The sequence below is a fragment of the Cardiocondyla obscurior genome, linkage group LG11, assembly GCF_019399895.1.
Source record: "Cardiocondyla obscurior isolate alpha-2009 linkage group LG11, Cobs3.1, whole genome shotgun sequence".
Taxonomy (NCBI): Eukaryota; Metazoa; Arthropoda; class Insecta; order Hymenoptera; family Formicidae; genus Cardiocondyla; species Cardiocondyla obscurior.
The window spans coordinates 1816388-1837129 of record NC_091874.1 but is presented as its reverse complement, the minus strand read 5'-3'; the positions used below and the strand labels follow the sequence as shown (position 1 = coordinate 1837129).

At 42.4% G+C, this 20742-nt stretch overlaps 1 protein-coding gene and 1 long non-coding RNA gene across 3 annotated transcripts in view; one reads left to right on the top strand and one right to left on the bottom strand.

Annotated features, from left to right (window-relative positions):
• The window catches only part of LOC139106384 (spondin-1), a 179001-nt gene that overhangs the window by 64116 nt on the left and 94143 nt on the right, over positions 1 to 20742 (top strand). The window lies entirely within an intron of this gene.
• Positions 1 to 20742, bottom strand: part of LOC139106391 (uncharacterized) — a 197759-nt gene that overhangs the window by 98847 nt on the left and 78170 nt on the right. For both annotated transcript variants that reach the window (XR_011546347.1, XR_011546346.1), the window contains exons 4-6: positions 15802 to 15963; positions 14440 to 15692; positions 13320 to 13358 (exon numbers count right to left, since the gene is read on the bottom strand). This is a non-coding gene — a long non-coding RNA (uncharacterized lncRNA). The remainder of the gene's footprint in view (positions 1 to 13319; positions 13359 to 14439; positions 15693 to 15801; positions 15964 to 20742) is intronic.

Here is a 20742-nt window from a genome sequence, read left to right as displayed (position 1 = left end):
TCTTCAAGTAATCCAATGAAATAATTCTTGCTCTAACAAATAGAGATATATTTTTAAAGAATAAGTGCGAATGAATTACTGAAACGTGATTCAACTTGGAAACATTATCGGTGAGATCTTCTTTTCACATTCCATTTATCTTTAGTCAACATTATCATAATTGCATACTTCAATTAATCCCGTTAATTGGATAATTATAATTACGCGCGGTACGTTCTTGTCTCACGAATATTTCATGAGTGAGCTCAACCGCGGCGAAAATATATAGATCCGTATGTCTAAATTCGGGGGCGAGCGAATTATCGAGCGTAAGGGGGAGGAATACATTTGTAAAGTCGCGATTGTGCATTTGAAAATCTCGCGGCGCGGCACGACAGGAATTTCCTATTAGTTACTCTCGTGAGCCGTGGAGAAGCCCGTCGGATGTCAGAAATGATTCTCGTCCGGAATCGGCTCGCAATTTCGCGAGTACACGACACAAAGTTTGCCGTCGTCGGGCTCGCTGACGCATTCAACTCGATATCAGCGGCGCGACCATTTTCCCCCTTTCCCCTCGTTCTATTAATTCCGCGGAAGCTGCGTCTGACAAAGGAGCGACGTGTCTGCCGGAAATTTATCACCGCGAAAACGCACCCGAGTTCGCCGCATTCCGCATATCCTTCTCTCCCCCCTTTCGGTGGCTACACGTGTCTTACGCCTGTTAGATTATTATCTGATCCGAAATGATTAATTGAGATTATCGGATTGTTCTTTGCCGCCGCGGGTTATCGCGCCGCTGAGTGTAAAGGGGAAAATCGCGGGGCCGATTGTTTACGCGCTCTAATACGTGCTGCTATTATCCCGGTAATTTTCTTTATGATCTCCCCTCCCCCTCCTTTTTCTTTCTTCCTCCCTTACTTTCGTTTTCTCTTTCTCTCGCTCTTTCTATCTCTCTTCTCTTCATCCTGTTAAGCGAGACACCAGACTCTAAGACCATTAATCAGTATCGAGACTTGTCCGCTTTCCCGCCTTCGGGGATCGCGAGATAATAATCGGCGATTCATTCCCGCGCGTGAAAGAAATCTGCTCAATTTGTACCGTGTCATGAAATTTATCCTGCACCTCCATTCGACGGCTTCTGGACCGTGCTCGCGCCGTGATAATTTATTCGTACGATGCATTTACATGTTGCATCCCCAACGAAAATCGATCCGGCCGGCCGCGAATCTCGGTCGCGCGTATTTTTTGACGTTTAATCGCTTCCATGGACCGCGCAATATCGTGATGCGGATTCGCGTTTCGCGGATTAACGCGCGGCAGAAAACTCCGAGATAATGCTTGCGAATTTTATGCGTGACGCTCGACGCCCAAATCCACTCTGATAGGAATAAATAGGTCAGTGGGTTTTTTTTTTCCCTCGCTATCAGCCGCGAGACGAAAACGTCATCGGGAATTTCGGAGTATCGCGGGATATTTTACCTGCGGCGCATCTCGTTGGACTAGTCAAACTTACTTTAAAAAAAAAGAAAAAAAAAAGAAAAGAAAAAGTATATCATGTCGATTCGTCGCTGAAGATTGTTCGCCGAAGTAATTTCATTAGGCGCGTCAATCAAAGTATCGAACCATTTATCTCGCGTCTGATTTTTCCGGCCATTACGCTCTCGGGGCCGATTAGATCCCGCGATATTTTCACCTCTACATCCCGGGAACGGACGGTAATACGTTAAGCAGCGCTTCTCCCGGCTAATACGAAAAAAGACAGGGAATCAAGAGGAGTCGGGAGGAACGGGCGGAAGCCGAAGCCGGACGGGAGAGAAATAAGGAAACGGATACGGGAGGGAATATGTACAAGAAAGAGAATATCGAGAGGGTTCTTTGATGAGAAAGGATAAGGGAAAGAGCGAAATGCGAAGAAAAATCGAATGGGGGAAACGGAGGGAAGGCGCGGCGCGAAGAACGGACGATTCCGGGGTTCCTTCAAGTAGTAACGGTCGACGCTCGGGCAGCCAAGCGTGATATTCCATTCCGCCGAATCTGCGCGGACTACATAATTCCGAGTCCCGATTTCGAGAAGCGCCGCCGATCGACGTGCCATCGGTTTGACCTAGTTTGCGAACTCCGCCAGTGACAGGTATCTCTTTTATCTCGACGAGCTCGTTAGTTAGCGAAGAGGGAGAAAGAGAGAGAGAGAGAGAGGCGAACGAAGATGAGGTATAAAAATAAAATGTGATGGACAAGAAGCGAAACGTATCGATTTATGGAGAGAGAGTATATAGAGATAATTACAGTGCCAGTCATGAGTTTATAGATAAATACAGAAAAAGAGAATGGCTAGTAATTTTATTTTAGGTACAAATTTTGTTCTACTTTTTTTCTCGTTTCTTACTTTATTATTCAAATAATATAAATAATTCTGTGTGTGCAGTTACTCGCCGTCCGTCAGAATCTACTTTAACGAGGTTAAAGAAGGTTCCATTAAAAAGTAAATACGCTTCATCTTTTATTGCTTGGCAGTAAAAAAACTATAAATAATGTGGCACATTTTAATATCCCAGCTTATGATTCAACTATGCGATTAGAAATATTTTGAAATTATACTTGAGGCCGGAAGTGACTATATTTTTCTCTCAATATCGAGCGATTCGGCCGAACGAAAGTCGCGTGACGTAAACTACAGAAGTTCGATAGGGATAGCCGTGGATTAATATTGGCGCGCATCTTGTTTTCATCCGTCCCGAAAGCTCGCAATAAATCAAATAACGGCCAGCAATCACGAATTCCTTCGGCGCCGTCGAAATCCTGTTGATATAAACACCGGGGGAGCGATAACGTTGGGCCGAGGCGTTATCGCGGCGGCGGGAAAGAAATACGATTTACGCGTGGATATTTTAAAACGCAGTTCCCGAGAATATTTGCACATTTGGGGATTATCATTGCGTTTCGATCCCGGCGCGCTTCGAGATTTCCGCGACTCTATAAAAGGGCCATAAAGCACGGCGGAATATACAAATAAAATATGAAGAATATGGCATGAAATAAAATAAAAAGTGCACGCGGGCAAATATGGGAAAATATGAAAATACGAGGAGCGAAATGCGAAATGTAAAATATTGCTGTAACTATGGAAGATGAGAAAAAAAAAAAAGGTCGATATGAATGTTTAACAAGAGTTTATGAGGAAAGCACTTATTAGAAGATAGACGATACTCGAAAGGTACACGTTTGTAGAATACACCGAAAGAAAAAAAAAACAGGTACTTTTGAAGTCAAGTTTCTAATAATAAATGTGTTTCACCTAATTAAGTATATTTATTATTAAAAATATTAGAAAATTGAAACCAAAAGCAGCTATATTTTGTTCTCAGTGTATTAGATACGGTAAAACATGGAAGAAAGATGTAAAATTTTGTAAGATTGATGTCCGCGATTTTCTAGAACGTTGCTCAACCATTTTATGCAGGTGACTAGTCGACTCCAATATTCTCCACAGATATTACGAACGCTATCATACTTTCGCATCTCAAAGAGTACCAACGTGTTGGTTAATATCCAAAAATATAGCTGCATCTCTCACGCATTTACGAATTTTGCAGGAATAGATAAAAAAAAGAAAAAAAATTTAGACGCGAAAGAGATTATGGCAAAAATCATGCAAAAAGAATTGAACGACACCGGCCAACATTTATTATTTTTAAAAGTAATAAGTACTATATAAAAAAAATAATTGTAATTTTATCGATTAACATTTTATAATAATAGTTTATAATTTTATACATTTAATTTTACTACGCGATTAATATTTTTTTTTTTTTAATTTTATTTTATATGTATAATACGTTTAACTTTAAGAAGTAACAGTTTATCTAAAAGTCTATCGCCATAATAAATTCGTGACGACTTATTTGCGGCGTAATTAAAACCGCTAACTTATTCAGTTCATGTGTCACTTTTTTAAAGTACGCTCGCGCCGCTAAAAATTTACGACCGTATGTTTCCATCAAAAAATCACGGCGGAGACGCGGACGGGGCGGCGAGTTTTCCATTTACTCTCACCCTACGTTAATTCCTCTGTCTGGCCGCTTGTTGTCACCCCTTCGGGACGAAAATATTTTCCAGGCATTATTTACAATATGTCATATTTACGTCGTCTGCAGTTTCGGCCGGGCCTCGAGCTTTTTTTTTTCCCCTCTCCCTCCCTCTAAAAAAAACGCCCGTATATACCACAGCACCCTCGCGTTTTTCACAACGATTAAACGCACGCGGCTCGAAAACGAACGGGTTTTTTTCCGATGAAAACACCTTCGCTCATGTTTCGACACCGTCATCGCGTCGCGCACGATTCGACGATAGCCTCAGATTCGCGCCTCAGACGGCGCGCTGTAATTACGCGCTATCGATTCGGCTTCGGCCGGTGATCGGACGCTGATCTAATCGCTGATTAACGGTGATCGTTTCCTACAATTACCTCGCTCGCGGAATTAACTAGCGCACATATCTTCGCAGGCAGCCAATGCCGCGATACGCAGGTTCGTCGTCGTTGCGGTTCTCGGTGTACTAACACGCTACTCTGAAGCGGAGCCTTGAAATTTTGAACAGAATACGAGCAGCCCCCGTTAGAGGGGGAGGGAGGGGGAGCGAAATTGATCGTCACCGACCGCAACGTGACCGCCATCACCGCGATCATCGCCATCATCTCTGAATTCCAGTACGTTAATGGGTATTGCAATTGGCGCGGAAGATTCGATCCTCAATTTCGCCTGGATCCTCGACTCCGGGCCGAGGTTTGTTTCACGACGATAATAGCGCCGAATACGCGATCCGGACCGGTATCCGCAGCCTCTCGTCTCGTCTCTTCGTTGTCGTTAATGACGAGCACTCGCGGCGTGCAATATCAAACGTTAAATACGCGGAGAAGCGCGACTGCGGTAAAGAGAACGTAGCGAACAGATTGGCGAATCGAATATCGTTGCGTGCGACGGATCAATGTCAATATCGCAGTAAAGAATATTACAATAAGTATACGAAAAAAAAAAAGTTTGGTGTTGAATCTGACACAGTTGCATATTGGTTTAACATGTCATAGTTGCGTTACTTAGACCTTCTTACGTTAAAGTAATATTAAGTAAAGTCCAGAATTAAAATAATATAATCTACGTATGCACGTGAATTTTTGAAGACTTGTTTTATGTCTTAAAATAAATTGTATTATTTTTACTTAATTTTATTTTTTAATATAACGGTATTAAATTGACATATTTTTTTATGTTATTATTTGCAAAAATTTTCTGTCTTTTATTAAATACGAATATTTTATCAAAGCTATCAGTAATTACTTTTATAATATTAAAGTAAAATTATATTTTTATTATATTTAATATGTTACCACAAATGTCAACTATATTTGTCGTTGAAATTATAAAATTATGGTCGAGATCAAAAGTATAACTATATTTCTCTCAGTGCGAAGGAACGGTCGAGTAGACCACCTAAGCGTAGTGCGGCTTCTATCTTTCAACGAAAATCGAGTGACGCGCGGGGTTCTTTTTTTCCTCGCTAATCCGCGACAACTTCGGGAATAGCCGACGAACACTTTTGTTCAAGCACGAAGAGAGTGAAAGCGATCGCGTACAGGGACACACCATCACCTGTGTCCACCGTGTGCTCGCCATCTCCGTTTCTCTTTCTCTCTTTCCACGTCCTATGGGGTCTCGGTGGCAATTTACCAATCAGCTTTATTAAATTTCGGTGCCGCCAATATGGCGGACTACGGGGTAACTCGATTGCTCCATCGTGCTGCAGCCACTTCCGTAGCTCACAGCCGGTCCTAATCCTTAACAGGATGGGACGGGATCGCGCGAGGGTCGGGGGAAACTCATTATGGCTCGATCGAGTCTCCCAAGAATAACGTCGCGGCTAATTACTGTAAGCGGCCGTAATGCGATCTAAAAATTTCGCCGAGTAGCTGATAGAAGAAAGGCTCCCGATAGCAGAAATTATCTCAACAGACAGAACATTAAACGTCGAGGCGCAGACGGTTTGGATCACGAGTAAAGCCGAATTAATAAGTTTCAATCCCAGATCGTTATTCACTATTTATTTATTAATAGAAATTCAAGTTCTCTAAGGTAAACCCACGCTGAGAGAATAATTTAGCCTCAAACTCGTCGGAAACGTCATAAAGTTATAGTTTAATACAATTAATCGAACGTGCAAACAAAACCGAGGCGACTTCATCGAAGCAAAGCGAACGGTCACGGCGGCAAGAATAGCCACGATCCGCACAATTACGCGTGTCTCAGTTCGTAATTTCGGCGCGCTTGTTCGAAGGGTTGAACGGCGAACGAAGGGGGCAACAAAAAAAAAAAGAAAACAAAAAAAGAGGAAAGGCAGGTAGTAAAGGGAGCGCTCGCGGGCGGAACAGGTAAAACCGCAAAAGCGCAGTCTAGAGAGCGGCCTACGGCGAACGTAGTGACGGGGGATCAATATACACGCGCGGATCTATCTAACCAGCCACCCGGACCGGTTGTCTGGACCGCCGCCGCCGCCCTCAGCCCATCGGGAAATCATCCCCTAGGCTTCGAACTCCAGTCAGTCACCCCATCCACCGAGCCGCCTCGTCCGGCACGGCCGATCTCTCCTCCTTCGATCACGTAAATTGCTCCTCCGGCCGTGCTCGCCCCTCGGCGATTGATACGCGGAGCTTAAATTATAGGCGCCCCCTGATCCCCGGCGCGCCTTAGGCGAGCATGGGCCATGGATTTGCGGTGGATTCCGGGCGAGCATGCGAACGCCGGGCGGAATCGAGCTGAGATGTGCGGCATCGGGTCGAGACGAGAGGAGGACGGCACGTCAAAACTCGTTCCGAGCGAGTGGGATCATTCGTCCGTTATTTACCGCGCGGGAGCTAAGCCGTGGATAAGTGTTACACAGCACGATAGAGTCGTTAATTACCGCGTAACGAATCGCCGGGCGCGAGAGGTTGTTTTCAAGCCTCGGAGACTTAAGAGGTGAAATTTATCGTCGCCGAGAAGTGCACCGCACATATCCGCGCGTTTAATTTCTTTGAGAACAAATTCGAAAGGAACAACCACTCGGGAGGGGGAAAAAAAAAAGAAAAAAAAGGCTTTTAATGAATTTGAAAGTGTGAACGGAAAAGTATCCTGAGACAAAAATACATGCACTTTCAGCCCCGATTATAATTTTAAAGTATTTTTAACGAACAAATATAATTGACTCGTAAAAATAATTGCTCCACTAAATTTGTATTTATAGAAATATGCCATAAAATTAAAATCGAAATTAAAATTATTTTTTTGATACGATATAAACGATAACGAGGATGACAACAGCAGGATTATTATATGCGAGATTATTACAAGTTTTACGTTTGATAAACGGGATTATTAATTCAATGCGCGGTCAAAAATAACGGGTCATTATTCACGCTGAAAGTACGTGTTCCATAAGGATATCAAATTTGCATGTCGTCGGTAAATAAAGCCTGTCTGACAGAGAAACTTGAGTTTCAGAGCAATCGCATGAAATTCGCGACTTGCTTCTACAAGTGTTTACACGTGCTATTTAACGCTCTTCAAGTCATTTGATGTAATCGATCTTTTAAAATACATTTTTAATAGTAAATAACGACTAAACATTAGCAACGTACCGCTGCACTTAATTTAATTGCCGATCTTATTATTAATTAATTGAATGGAACAACGATACAAGATTTATTTCTTGATTCAACTCTGTTTGTGGTTAGAAATATTAAAAAATTATAGTCAAGACCAGAAGTAACTATATTGTTTGTCTCAGTGAAGCGCATCTCATCTGATCGAAAAAGATTATTATTTCAAAAACGGGATTTTTCACAAAGCGGTCTACGAATTATTTTTTTCCGAAAACATCGGTGGAGCGCGCCGATTTGTAACGAGCGGGCAAATTATTTTCATAAATTGAAATCGGCACGAGCGCGTATCGTGTAATCAATTTTTGCCGTCGCTTCCGCGCGAGCCGTTTTTTAATCAATACAGATATCGGGAGTTTTAAATACGAATCACCGCGAATATCGCCAGTCAAATGTCGCGTATTTAATTCGCGTAATAAATTACTCTTTACGGCCGAGCACGGCGTTGTGTCCGTCGATTATTATGGCGACATATAATATGTAATGCAATATTAATATTAATGAATTAATTTCAATAGAAATATTATTCAACGGGCACGTGTAATTCCCGTTGAATCGGAGATCAAAATTGAAATTAATAAAACCGCTGAAAGGAACATGACGTTATTATGATAATGAATATTTTTCTGCCTCGTGGACTTAAAAAAAAAAAGAAAAAAAAAACCCCCAGAACAAGAAGAAAAGAAAAACTCCATGGAAGAAAAGAAAGACGGTGAAAATTTGTAACGCGGAGAATCTCGTATTCTAACGCCCGGAGTTTTCTTCAATTTAGATTCCCACGTTATCACCAACATCGTTATCGTACCGAGAGAAAAATAAACTTATTTTCGGATCCGACCACAATTTTATAATACTTACAACAATAAATACAATAAATACGATTGATTCAATTACATTCATAATTTACTCAATAATATTTATCGTATAAGAATTTCAAAAAATTATGGCTCAATAAAAAAAAAAAAATTGGTTATTTTCAGTGTGCGTTTACGTTTGTCACTCTCATTAAAAGCCGGTTTAATATATTTAATTACGACCGCGGGGACGAAATTGACATCGAGGATCAGATGCTTTCTTCTCGTTTTCTTTTTTTTTCTTTTTTTCCTTTTTCTCATATCTACCGCGTTCGTCGATATCGATACCTTTGAGCGCCGGCGACGGTTCGCGCTGGTCGTTTTCTGTCTACGTTGGGCCACGACGAGAACGGACCTCGCGTCAGGGAGCGAAAGCTCCGACATCCGTGGGAATCGGGTGGCTGCGTCTCGCGACGGTAGCCCGAGGACAGTGCGGCGGAATCGTGTAGATTACGAAACACGTCCCGTCCACTCCGGACGTCGTCTTCGATCGCGGAGAAACTTTGTCGCTTGCAAACTCGAGGTGCGAACACGTTATAATCCGTTAACGCGTCCAATACCGCCCGGTCGCTTGACACGGGATCCCGGTTACATTTAACGTCCCTAATGAAAATCTCACGTCTCTTCGTATATAACGGAAGATTTTGCGTTAATCCAACGCGAGGCAAATATATGTTAAGAAAAACGCGAATAAAATATGAAAAGTAAAATAAAACAGAAATTTAATGCAAAGCTCTGGGCATGGAAAAAAAAAGAAAATCTGACGCAAACGTCTTTCACTGGCACATACATATTTCGAAAAAGTAACCCTTGTTAAGTCGCCAGCACTCGTTTGAAATTATCCGCGATGTTCATTACAAAGACATACATATTTATGGAAATTATATTTATCATAGCACCGGAATATACATGAGACCTACCTCCGCGAATAACATTAACGTAACGAAAGACGTAGTTTTATACGAGGCGCTTAAAAAAGTGACGTCCACGCCTCGGAGTGTCCCTCTCGGGAGCGACTTACGACGTTCCGCATTTGCCCGCGCACGCTCTTTTATTTTTCATGCGTGCACGTACGTCGCGACGCGGACGCACGCCGGTTAATTGAGTATTTACGTGAAAGGGATTTAATTTGCGCCCGACGAATATCGGCGCGGGCGCCCGCACGCTTTGTAAACGGCATAAATTAAATACGCGAGGAGCTTTTCTATCGGGAGCGCATTTGTTGCCGCGGAAATGTTTGCCGAACAATCCTGATATTTCCCGCCGGCACTCTTCATTAGCCGAAATTAATAAACACCGGCCAAGTAAGACTAATTAATGAAATTGCGGGGAGGGGCGGCGGGTGCAAGTAAGAGCGAGGAACTAATTAAGCGAATGACAGCCGCGTTCGCATGCGACTGTCACGTTATCGCAATGTGAAATTGCCCGTCAGATAGATCGTTAACGATCGTAATTATTCGAAATTAGTTTGAGCAGTCTGAGACGAGGCGGATCTGTTTAATTTGCGATTCTATCCCCCGTATTGACTCGATCGGCCGATTGAAAATATTTGCCTCACGTTCATTCCAATTTATTAACGTATAAACGTTAAGCTTATTAATTTCACGACTTGACAATTCATGTTTTTAATAATTATTTTAATTATAAGTTCGAATAAGCTCGTTCTTTCAAATAAGATGTGTATGCGTAATCCACTTGACTAACAGTTTCTTTTCTTTCTTTTTTTTTTTTCTTTTTTCTTTTACAACAATTTAAATTTAAGACTAACATATTTGCTAAACTATTCAGCTTCGAAATATCGCACGTAAATTTAAATTTATCTCGTAGTTCATTTCAAATTATAATTTTCGCGATTTATGCAGCGCACCAGCCTGACATATGCGCGCGAGCGCGAATGAAAGAAGTTCACGTTGGGCAAAAATCTCGGCTACTCGTAATTTAGCAAAGTCGAGAAGGAGGTCGCGAAATCTTTGAGCTTCCCCAGCACAACCTAAGCCGAAATTCTCTTTGAGTATTCCTCACCGGGCGTGACGGCGAGAACGTTATTGCAACGGCAATTGCAAAAAAAGAACACCCACCTTCCCCTCCGACCTCACCACAGAAGTAAAAGCGCGCGGTCTTTTCTCCGTGTCTTACGCCTCGCCGGAGAATGGAAATGTTGACTTTCAGATCGCGCGAACAACGAGTTATTTCCTCGAGTGAAAAAGACGATTTCACGCGAATCGCCGCGCAGTTAAAAGCCCATTGTTAATGCAAAACGTCGTCGTCGAGGAAGTCCGCTTCTCCTCGAAATTATGCGTGTCGCATATTACGTTTAACGCGACGAATAATCTCACTGACAGAAATATATTTTTAACGAATAAATACAGTGCACTTAAATATTGCCACTACCATAACGATTAAGTTAATCATAGGTACTTATCTTTAGAAGTCCCTATCATAAAATTATACTATATATTATGAGCGAAAATTTTTCTCTCAGTGCGGTTTTGTAATTAAAATGCGTTCCGAAGTTCGAAAGTCTTTCAGAAGTTCGGGGCGTAAAAAAAAAAAGAAAAAAAAAAGGCAAAAAAAAAACTCCCGACGCGTTTACTAAAGGGTTAACCGCTGTCGCGTGTGTTTAAACGTTGTCTGTTTAAAATGTTTAAACTACAGAATGAAAATATACGTTCTGTTTATTGTGCGGATAAAATTGGCGAGCTCTATGCCGCGCGAAAGTTACGTAGGTTCACCATCTCGGGCATGTTAATACGCGGGTGTTATTCCACAGAAGCATATATTGAACGTGATAATTGCCGCCAACCGTTAATAGAAGAGAAGTTAAGAGCACGGAATTTCCAAGTATACAGCCATGCGCCGCAAATTAATATCGTCCACAGTGATGTATCCGCGTATCGTTAAACACGGTTATCCGACCGCGGCCATCCTGCCGTTATTATCCTGATGCATGGACTACTTGTCCGAGCTCATGCAGTTCCAATGCATCAAACATGCATGCGGGATTGGCGCGCGGAGACATAGTCAATCGATTGCCAATAATAGCGCAAGGTTAGTGCTACGCAAAAATGACCCGAGTTGTCGAAAGGCACGTTAAGCGTTAGACATATTAACGAGTTCGCATTACACTGTGAAAAAATGTACGTAATTCAATCACGTTTGTTAGAAATGTAATAAAATCCTCGGTGATTGTTAATATAAAAATAATGCCAATTTAAGACACGGTAATTATTATAATTAAAAAAAAAAATAAAAAGAAATGTAACACAATTTATTTCAATGCTTCTGACGCGCCGTCGACTATTGTGCAAAATGAAATGAAAATGGACTTGATTAATATTATTAATTTATTACGAGAACGCACGCAAAACGAGTGACAAAACAGCAGAAGCATTAATTAATAACGTCATAAATTGCAAAGGGCGTAACAATTGTTTGTTAAAATTTAATCAAATGTTTCCAAGTCTCTGGCACCAAGATACGTTATTAGCCCTAATAATTATACGATACGAAAATCAATGTTGAACAGCGGTATATAAATTCACGTCGATGTAAAAGTGCCGCGACGACCATAATTTGCGAGATTAAAGCGAGCGCGATTTCCCCCATCCCTTCGAAAGATATTTCTGAAAATACCGGTGGCTCTCGTATTTGGAAAAGAGCTTGTAGCGAGACGTTTTCGAGAGCCCTCGCTCCGAGAAACGCTCAGTACGAAACTTGTCGAGTCTCGAGCACTCGACTGCGGACGATACGTTCTGAAGTTACGCCGTAGACGTGTGAATCAAAGTTCGGCGGACGTATTTCCATACACATGCATTAAGAAGACAAAAGGCACGAAGTTCAATAGCCCGGCGCGTTACGGGGAAAGATCGATGACTCGATTCTCCATCTTTTGCCGGTGGAGCGGCGGAGAGGCGGTTGATAAGTATAACAAAGGGGCTCGCGCTATCTTTCTCGAAGCGACGACGGCGACGACGTCGTCAACGCGTTCCGGCACGTAGAAACGTGTAAAGAAAGACCGCGTACACCCGTGTCGTCAGTCATCGTCGTGAGAGACGACAAGAGGATTTCCACCACGACACGCTCGCCTCGGCAAAGTCGAGGGTTATTCGCCGTCAACCTCGTTTCGCGTATCCGCGAACTGCCGTTCTCACCGGTGCCACTGAAAGCGACGTTTCAATGACGTTGCGACGGAAGGCTGCGAATCTAGGTGTCTCGCGGTGTACCTGCGAGCAAACTCGTGAAATACTACTCTACGTTGCAGCTCGGGGATGGTTTAATATTGCAACTACTTGTGATAGATAACCCTGTCCGTTAGTCACCGCGCTTGACGATCTTAGATTGGTCGCGATCTGTTTTGATGTACTGTAGTTTAATATTTCTTTCTTTCTTTCTTTCTTTTCTTTTTTTTTTTTTTTTTTTTTTTTTTAATTACTTCCCACCCGTCGTTTTATTATCGCCGCTTTTCCGCGATGCTGATTTTCTCGCCTGGCTCATTTTGCGCGAGCACAGAATGTCAATAAGTTATCGTTTAACAATTTTAAACAACAAGATTATCGCGAGGGTTCAATAATATTTTTAGAGAATATTTGTTTTAATACCACGTTGAATAAAAATATTTAATTATTATACATGTATATTAATTAAAATTAGTTGCTAAGCGTATGACGTTTTATTAATAATACATATTACGCGAATCGTTTCAAATTATTATTATATTTAAGATTATAATAACGATTTTATAATATTTTTCCGTGCGTAATACAAATAACCCCAACATTGAAAAAATAATTTAAACTCACCATTTCGATGCGCAGCGGCGGAGATCAGCTGGAACGACGCTGTAACATACAAATATAAAATTAAATTGTAGAGACGATCAAAAGTTTACAATAAAATTAAATTAAATTAAGCGCTTTTAATTAACTTTCCAATTAAATCATGAAAAATGAAATTATCTATTATCTGTATATATCTCCAATAAATTAAACTTTTCCAAACTTTAAAACTTCTTTCTGCACTAATTATTGAATTCTCTATTATTTTTTGTTACAAAAGCAACCCGAGTGGAAATTGATTCCCACCGTTTACCTAATAAGTAGCTGGCTAATTCGTGGTTCATCTCGTAGCTGTCTAGCAAAGTTGTCTAGCACTGAGCCAGAAATGTAACACTCAAAACGTACTAGGTAATTATTATTAGCTAATAACGAGCTACAAAAGCTAGATGTCTAAACGTCTTTCGCCGCGTACTTGTTTGCTGTTGTGTACTGATCTATCCCTACGCACGCTCGACTCCGAGTTCACTGGACCCGCGGACCGCCACGGTGGAGTGAGTACGTGCGTTTGTTTACATCGGCCGGCAGCCTTCGCGTTCCAAGTTCGCAAGGTGGAGGACGCGCGGGTGGCGGGCGGCAAAAACCGGTTGCCTCGACGGATTCGGCAGTCGACCGCCGCGATAGTGTTAGTACGTGCGTGTGTTTACGTCGGCCTGCAGGTCCTCGCATTCCAAGTTCGCAAGGTGGAGGACGCGCGGGCGGCGGGCGACGATAATCGGTCTGCCCGGCGAATTCGGCAGTCGAGTTTTGCGTAAGGTCAACACACAACACAACAGTGGACTAGTACGCGGCGAAAAACGATTAGATATCTATTTACGAACATGTTCCGCGCTGGACGGTGACTAGACGACCGATACTAGACAGATTTTGTCTTTCTTTTTTTATATGACAACTTAATTTTTTGAAGACAGTCACTAAATAGTAAATACTTTCTTATAATTTATGGCTAGTACCAAGCTGGTCACTAGTTAAGAAATATATTTAATCTGCGCGATCTAAAGATAAATTTCCACTCGGGAATATAGCAAGCCCGATAAATAATTAAAAAAAAAAGTTTTATTTCTTGTAAATGAAAAAGGAGGCTCACCTTAAAGTTGCTCCGCCGAAGCATGAAGTCTTTCCGAGACCTCCTCCTCCTCTCAGAACATCAGGTGGTATCGTCCTTCCGCGCACAGGACACTCGCGACACTCGCGACCGAGTGAATTTACAGTCGCGCGATGGTACACGGCAATCCCGGTTTAAAATATATAACAAACGCCCGATACTTTAGCGATATTCGCGAAACGGTCGACGAACCGCTAACGGTTCATTTCAGCGTCGGCGACGAAGAATGATGACGGCACTGTAACATAAAAATACAAAATTTGAATTAAAGAAGCGTTCAACAAGTACTTACTGTAAAAAAAGAATTTTTTATACAAATAATTCTTACTTTGAAGCTGCTCCGGTGAGGCAGAATGCCTTTCCGAGGCCTCCTCCTCCTCTCAGGACGTGGGATGTTGGATGGATTATTCCTCCACGCACTCGTGGAAAACGCGTCTGATTAAATTACATTCGCGAGGACTAATTATTACTTTAAGATGTTCGCACGACCCTGGGCGACACTTCCGTTTATTAATTAAAAACGTAAAAAAAAAAAAAAAACAATTCGCGCGATTATTACAACAACAATCTCGAAAAGAATGGCTGACAAACCGGCTACGATTCGTATACTTGGTCATTAGCGATAAATGAACGTTATCATCTTTCTTGGACTTCTGTCTAAAAAAAAACAAAGTTATATTTCAATATTATCCTCGAGAAAATGGGTATACGCGTCGCGAGAAGCTCGTACTCATACAAAAATTACTGTATAACATGAACTAAAAGAATTTGTAAAGTAATAAAAGCATATAAAGAGAATACGAAGATTTTTAATCGCCATAGTATTTTTTAAAAAGCAAAAGAGATTTGAAACTTTATTTTTTTTTTGTGATTTATCATATCGCGCGATTATGAGATTGCCAATAATTTCTAAATTATTTTATTAAGACCTATGAAATATTAAGTTACTTAATGTTCCTATATATACGTTTTTCTCGAGTTTTATCATTTCTCCGTAAAATTACAAAACGGCTAATTGTCTGGCGTTAAAACATCAATTACAAATTAATTTTCTTTTTATTTAAAATAAGTAAGATACTGCTGGTGTTATTCCAACGAGATTCTTCTTCTCTAAACCTCCCTGGAGTTGCACAAAGGTGGAGTTCCGTCCTGAGAACTGTTCCATCGGTTGTCCCTCTCCTGCTACTTCTTCTTATTTTCTACAAGTTTCCACATGCACCGCGATGAGGTCGTACCTACGAAAAGAAATTACATTGTAGTATAAAATTCACCAATCGATATACTATAAAAATATATAGCTAAAACACTGGAAAATAAAACAATTGCTGCGTTAGAAATACTCACACATGTTGTACACGAAGAACATCCTCAGAAGAGAAGCTAATGAGTCGCATTTACTCGTAAATGGCAGCGTTTCGTCGTCCAATCGTCTCTCCGACTTCCATCTCTCGATTGAGCCTTCTCTTCGTCGTTGCGGCAGCTCGTCCCCGACAGAAAAGCGAGACGCTGCAATTGCGAACATACATTATAGTCGCGATCAATCGTGCGTGATGTTAAATATCCTATACATATTCATGCTACGAGCGCATAAGACTTAAACGCGTTAATGCAAGAGATCGAACTAGCTCGTCGAGCCGTATGCGTTGTCAGTGCGATTGTTCGTTTAACCATCAATTTTCGACGGAGCGCGTTCGCGTCGAGTCGGAAATTCGCCGCCGACAAAACGCAGTTATATAAGCGCGATCGAACACGATATGACGTTAAATCTATTCGCTTTACGGCTTGCCACGGTATTCTTGGCATGGAGTTTACGCGGATTGTTAATTAGCGGGGGTTAAACTTACGACAAAACTGCAGAGAGTGCGGAGTGGCGGAGAGCGGAGTGGCGGAGAGCGGAGTACGTGTCCGTGCCGTCTACGTACCGAAATGCAAATGGCTGACGCGCAGACCCACCGCTGCCCCGCGCACCTCATCCCCTCCACATCTCATGCCCCCTCTACACACCTTACGGAAAATTTTCGGTGCGTGCAGGTCGTACGCAACTCACAGATTCTCACACGCCTTTGCGTATCATTGCATAAATTTGAAAAAAAAAAAGAGCAATTAATCCGTATGTATCCTGGCAATTTACTCGCAATATATTTTTTATTACATCATTAATTTATCGAATGTATCAAACGTAGGTACCGAATGTGGATTTGAAGCATTCACAGCGTAATATTCATAAATTATACAGGATACGAGCGTCGCGTTATCTCGCGTTCTAGCCTTCGATGAAAAGCGTATTAATTTTTAATTAGTCAACAGCTTCATTAAATCCCGAATGGTGCACGCTGACAGTAGCGAAGGTATTTCTCAATTTCTCTCGGCGCCACGGAAAAAGAGAAGTTACGCCTCGTTCGGGCTTGTCCTTCGTGGATTTCCGACCAAAGTACCTTCTGCCCTCCACATCCCCGGCCCTTAATTATTTCTTTGGCAAATATTCTCCCTATCGGCCGACTCGGGCGGCTTGTGTTTCGCTTTTATTAAATCCCATACCCGGGCGCCGCGAAACCTTCTCCCTTTCTCCTCGCGCGTCTTTCATTTCTGGCACAAGGTTTTAATAAAACGCGATATTAAAGATATTAAGTGCGCAGTCATCCTCTGCCGTAGCTGGCTGTACCCGAAGCTAACACGGTCCGCAAAAAGGCCCGCGCGAATTTCTTCCGTTCTCACCCGAGCCCCTTGAACCTCGCAGCCAACGATTATTGCGATCGTGATTCTTTCGCAAGGAGAATGAGAAAAGAAGCCCGGGTAATCCGCGCATCTCCGGACGCGACGTTCCGCACGTCCGACGTTTATTGCATGACACGTCAAGAGAAAGCGATTGGCGAACTAACGACAGCCCTTTAGTTTTTAATAAGCTCTGGATGAAGCTCACGTCGTTAAGAATTAATCATTCTGGCTCCTCGGTGAGTTTATCTGACGTATACATTATGTATCGTTTATTCGTTTAAAGAGATAGATGAAGACGAATGGCGTTAACTTGATACACTGAGAGAAGTACACCGTCTCTTCTGGGCACGGCCGTAATTTTATTTCAACTCCAATTTTCTCTCAGCGTCTGCAAAGTTGCCGAGAACAATCGGCCTTAAAAATCGTCTGCATCCGTGAAAAATCTCAAGACTGAAGCGACGCAGACAACTGGTCCGTAAAAGAAAACTCCGCTCTTTTCGGGGGATACGTATGTGTGTGTGTGGGAAAAAAAAATGACCCAAATTTACATCGTTCGTTCTCGCGTCGGCCGAGCCGACGGTGAAGCCCCCGCGCCCACTTGCGAAGTAAGCGTCGCATATAAACAGATCTCCCTACTCGTAATACGCGACCGTCTTGCAAATCTCCTCTCGAGTAATGCGGCCGTGCCGTCAACGTCGTCGCCGAGAAACGGGGTGGGCTCATGAATTTTTCAGCCGCGCGTTAACGATGCTCCGTGGCCCGCGCGAAAATCGCGGCCCCGTCTTTGACGCGGTCCGAAACAAAGAGGCCGCCGGGGCGCCGGGCAGGTGCACCAGCGGGAGGGTAAGAGGAAGGCGAGGGGAGGCGAGAGGCGCTCCTTTTTCCGTATCACTAGCCTGCGGATAAGAAACGACCGCAGAGCCAGGGGAGAAGCGGGGGGGGAGGATGAGGCAAGCGGCTCGCTCGGAGAAAAACTCCTGCGCCCTCGCCTTCTTCTTTGACCCCGTCCGCCATCATTTCTGGAAGTACCCGCCGCGAGGGAAACTTTTCCGACGATAAAACGAGGCCTCTTTTTATACTTCCGCGCCGCCCCCTCCCCGCCCTCTGCTTTCGCCGTCGACTCGACTGGTATCCTCGAAGTCTATAAATCCCTCGGCGTCTTACCGCGCTTCGAGTGCGCATCATTAATAACGACGGTGAGCCGCTCACCGTCGAGGACGGGGATCTTGCGAACGGGTATACATACTAGACACTCTGTAGAAACGAGACTCTCCGATCGGAACGAGTGCTATTCGGCCGAGTGACACGATTGGGATTTGCATCTAATCGATGCGAGCGCGGTGAAAGAAGTATTAAAAAAAAAAAAAAAAAAAAAAAAGTTAAGTAATTGTAATAAAATATAAAAGATATTAAATTATAAAAAAGATTTTCAAAAATAAATCAAAATTACTTTTTGATCTCAAATAACATTTTATAATATTTCTAATAAATAAATATAACCGATTCAATCGTTCTCACTATGATGAAGTTAACGAAGCGAATTGTGCTTGTTCTTATAAATATCCGAAAATTATACACAAGATTAAATTTCTTTTTTCTCATCACGTCCTTTATGAATTACAATCACAATTAATGTCGCAAATTGACGATGTCGGAATTAATTTCTGTGGTCATTTCCGCGGCTGTGCATTACAAACTATAATGATTATTCCTAATTATGTACTCATAGATTAATCGTTTTGTGATTTTGACGCAATAAACGTTACTCGTGGCGAGTGATACAATTATGATAACGTAGGGAAAAGGGTTTTCTTTATCTGGAATTATGCCTCTCTTGATTTTCATTAGATCTTTGACACGGCTTGGAGTATCGGGATCAAGACTGCAACGTTCAACATGACCTCGACCGATTTTCGACTCTATTTTCCCGACAATTATGGTTCATTACTGCACGAAAGTTCGTCGCGCGGCTCGTTATGGGCCGCGCCGCGGCCATGAAACTTCGTTAATTGCCGGAGCTTTTTATGAGGCCCTGAAAGCGAAAACGACAGCGGCGAGGATATATCGAGCCGTTGTAAAAAGGCGTGTGGATTTATGACTACCTCGGTTCATTAGACGCCATTCGCAATCTTGATGCACTCCCCGTAATCTGCCCGAGATAATATTTCATCGGTTCCCTATACATACACCGTTTATCTCTTCGAGACGTCTCCGGCTCTGCATTTGTAAATTACTCTTCCTACAATTCGGCATTTTATTACATTCTTATTAAGCTTCAGAAAAGTCTGTCGTCTTTCCTCCCACTTCCACTTCGATGTAATTAAAACCAGACAAATAGTGTGCCGGAAAATAAATTTTGCTACGAAAACGATATAAAAACGGTTTTCTTTAACGTGGAACAAATGACGCGCGAGCTCTGTGACGTTTGGCGTGATATAAATTCAATTATTTAAAGGGCGCTTCTTTCGAGCGTAGCCGCGAGCATGTTGCGTATTCGAGTCTCCTTAACGTGGTAATTATTCTATCGGTGTTAGTTTTACCCGACGTCCGGAAGATACTGCGGAATCAAGCAAATAACTCGTTTCCTCTGGTCGCTCTTGCTGGCGATCCGCGTGGTTGTATGCCCGATTGTTATGCAGATTGAAGTAACACCAGCCGGCAGTTACTCCGGGGCAATTTCGGCGATACTTAGCCGAGTGAAGTTACCCGATCCAAGCTGACCCGTAAGTGATGCCATTTCCACTTTAGCGACCCGCTGTTCTCAATTTGCCCCCGAGTGAAAATGATATTTATATGGAATAAACTAACGCTCTCGGCACTCTCGCGGCTTCGACGTGTATCGTTACGAGGATTTATAAAAGGATATCGGACCGACAGACTTCGTTCATGCAAATTCAATTATTACTTTGACTTCGTAGTTGTGGCAAATTGGACATTCTACGAAACTAAAGTAATAATTCACTCCGCCGGTGAGTTTCGCGGATTTACTGATTTATTGATTATTTATCGACCATTTATTTAGTTTCGCTCAGCTGTTGTGATAAATTAAATCACCGCTGTTAATTAAAGTAATACTTTATTCGTTGGTAAGTCATTGATTTACTAATTAACTAATTATTTATTTGTCATTTATTGATTACCTTAACTTGGCAGTTGTCAACCAATTTATCGCAACACCGCTAAATCAAAATAATTTCTTGAAAGATGACGCGACATATTGTGCCGGATAACCAAATGACTTTTTTCATTCGGTGGAATATCCCTGACAATTAGTTTTACGCACGTCACGCTAAAGTATCGTCGAGCGCGAAGGGGGAGGGAACGGGGAGGAGAGAAAAAAAAAAAAAAAGGGAAGGGAGCTCGCCATAACACCGCAATAGAATCGCGATTGCAATACTTTTCGCGAGAATGTCATCACATTTATTTTCGTCAGGAATAGACGGCTGTCACCGGACGGCATCCGATATTTCTCTCTCGCCGGTAATCAATTATACGACTTGACGTAGCCGAACGGCCGGTTGACGCGGCCGTCGAAAAACACAAAAGCGATTCGCGCCCGCCAAGGAAAGG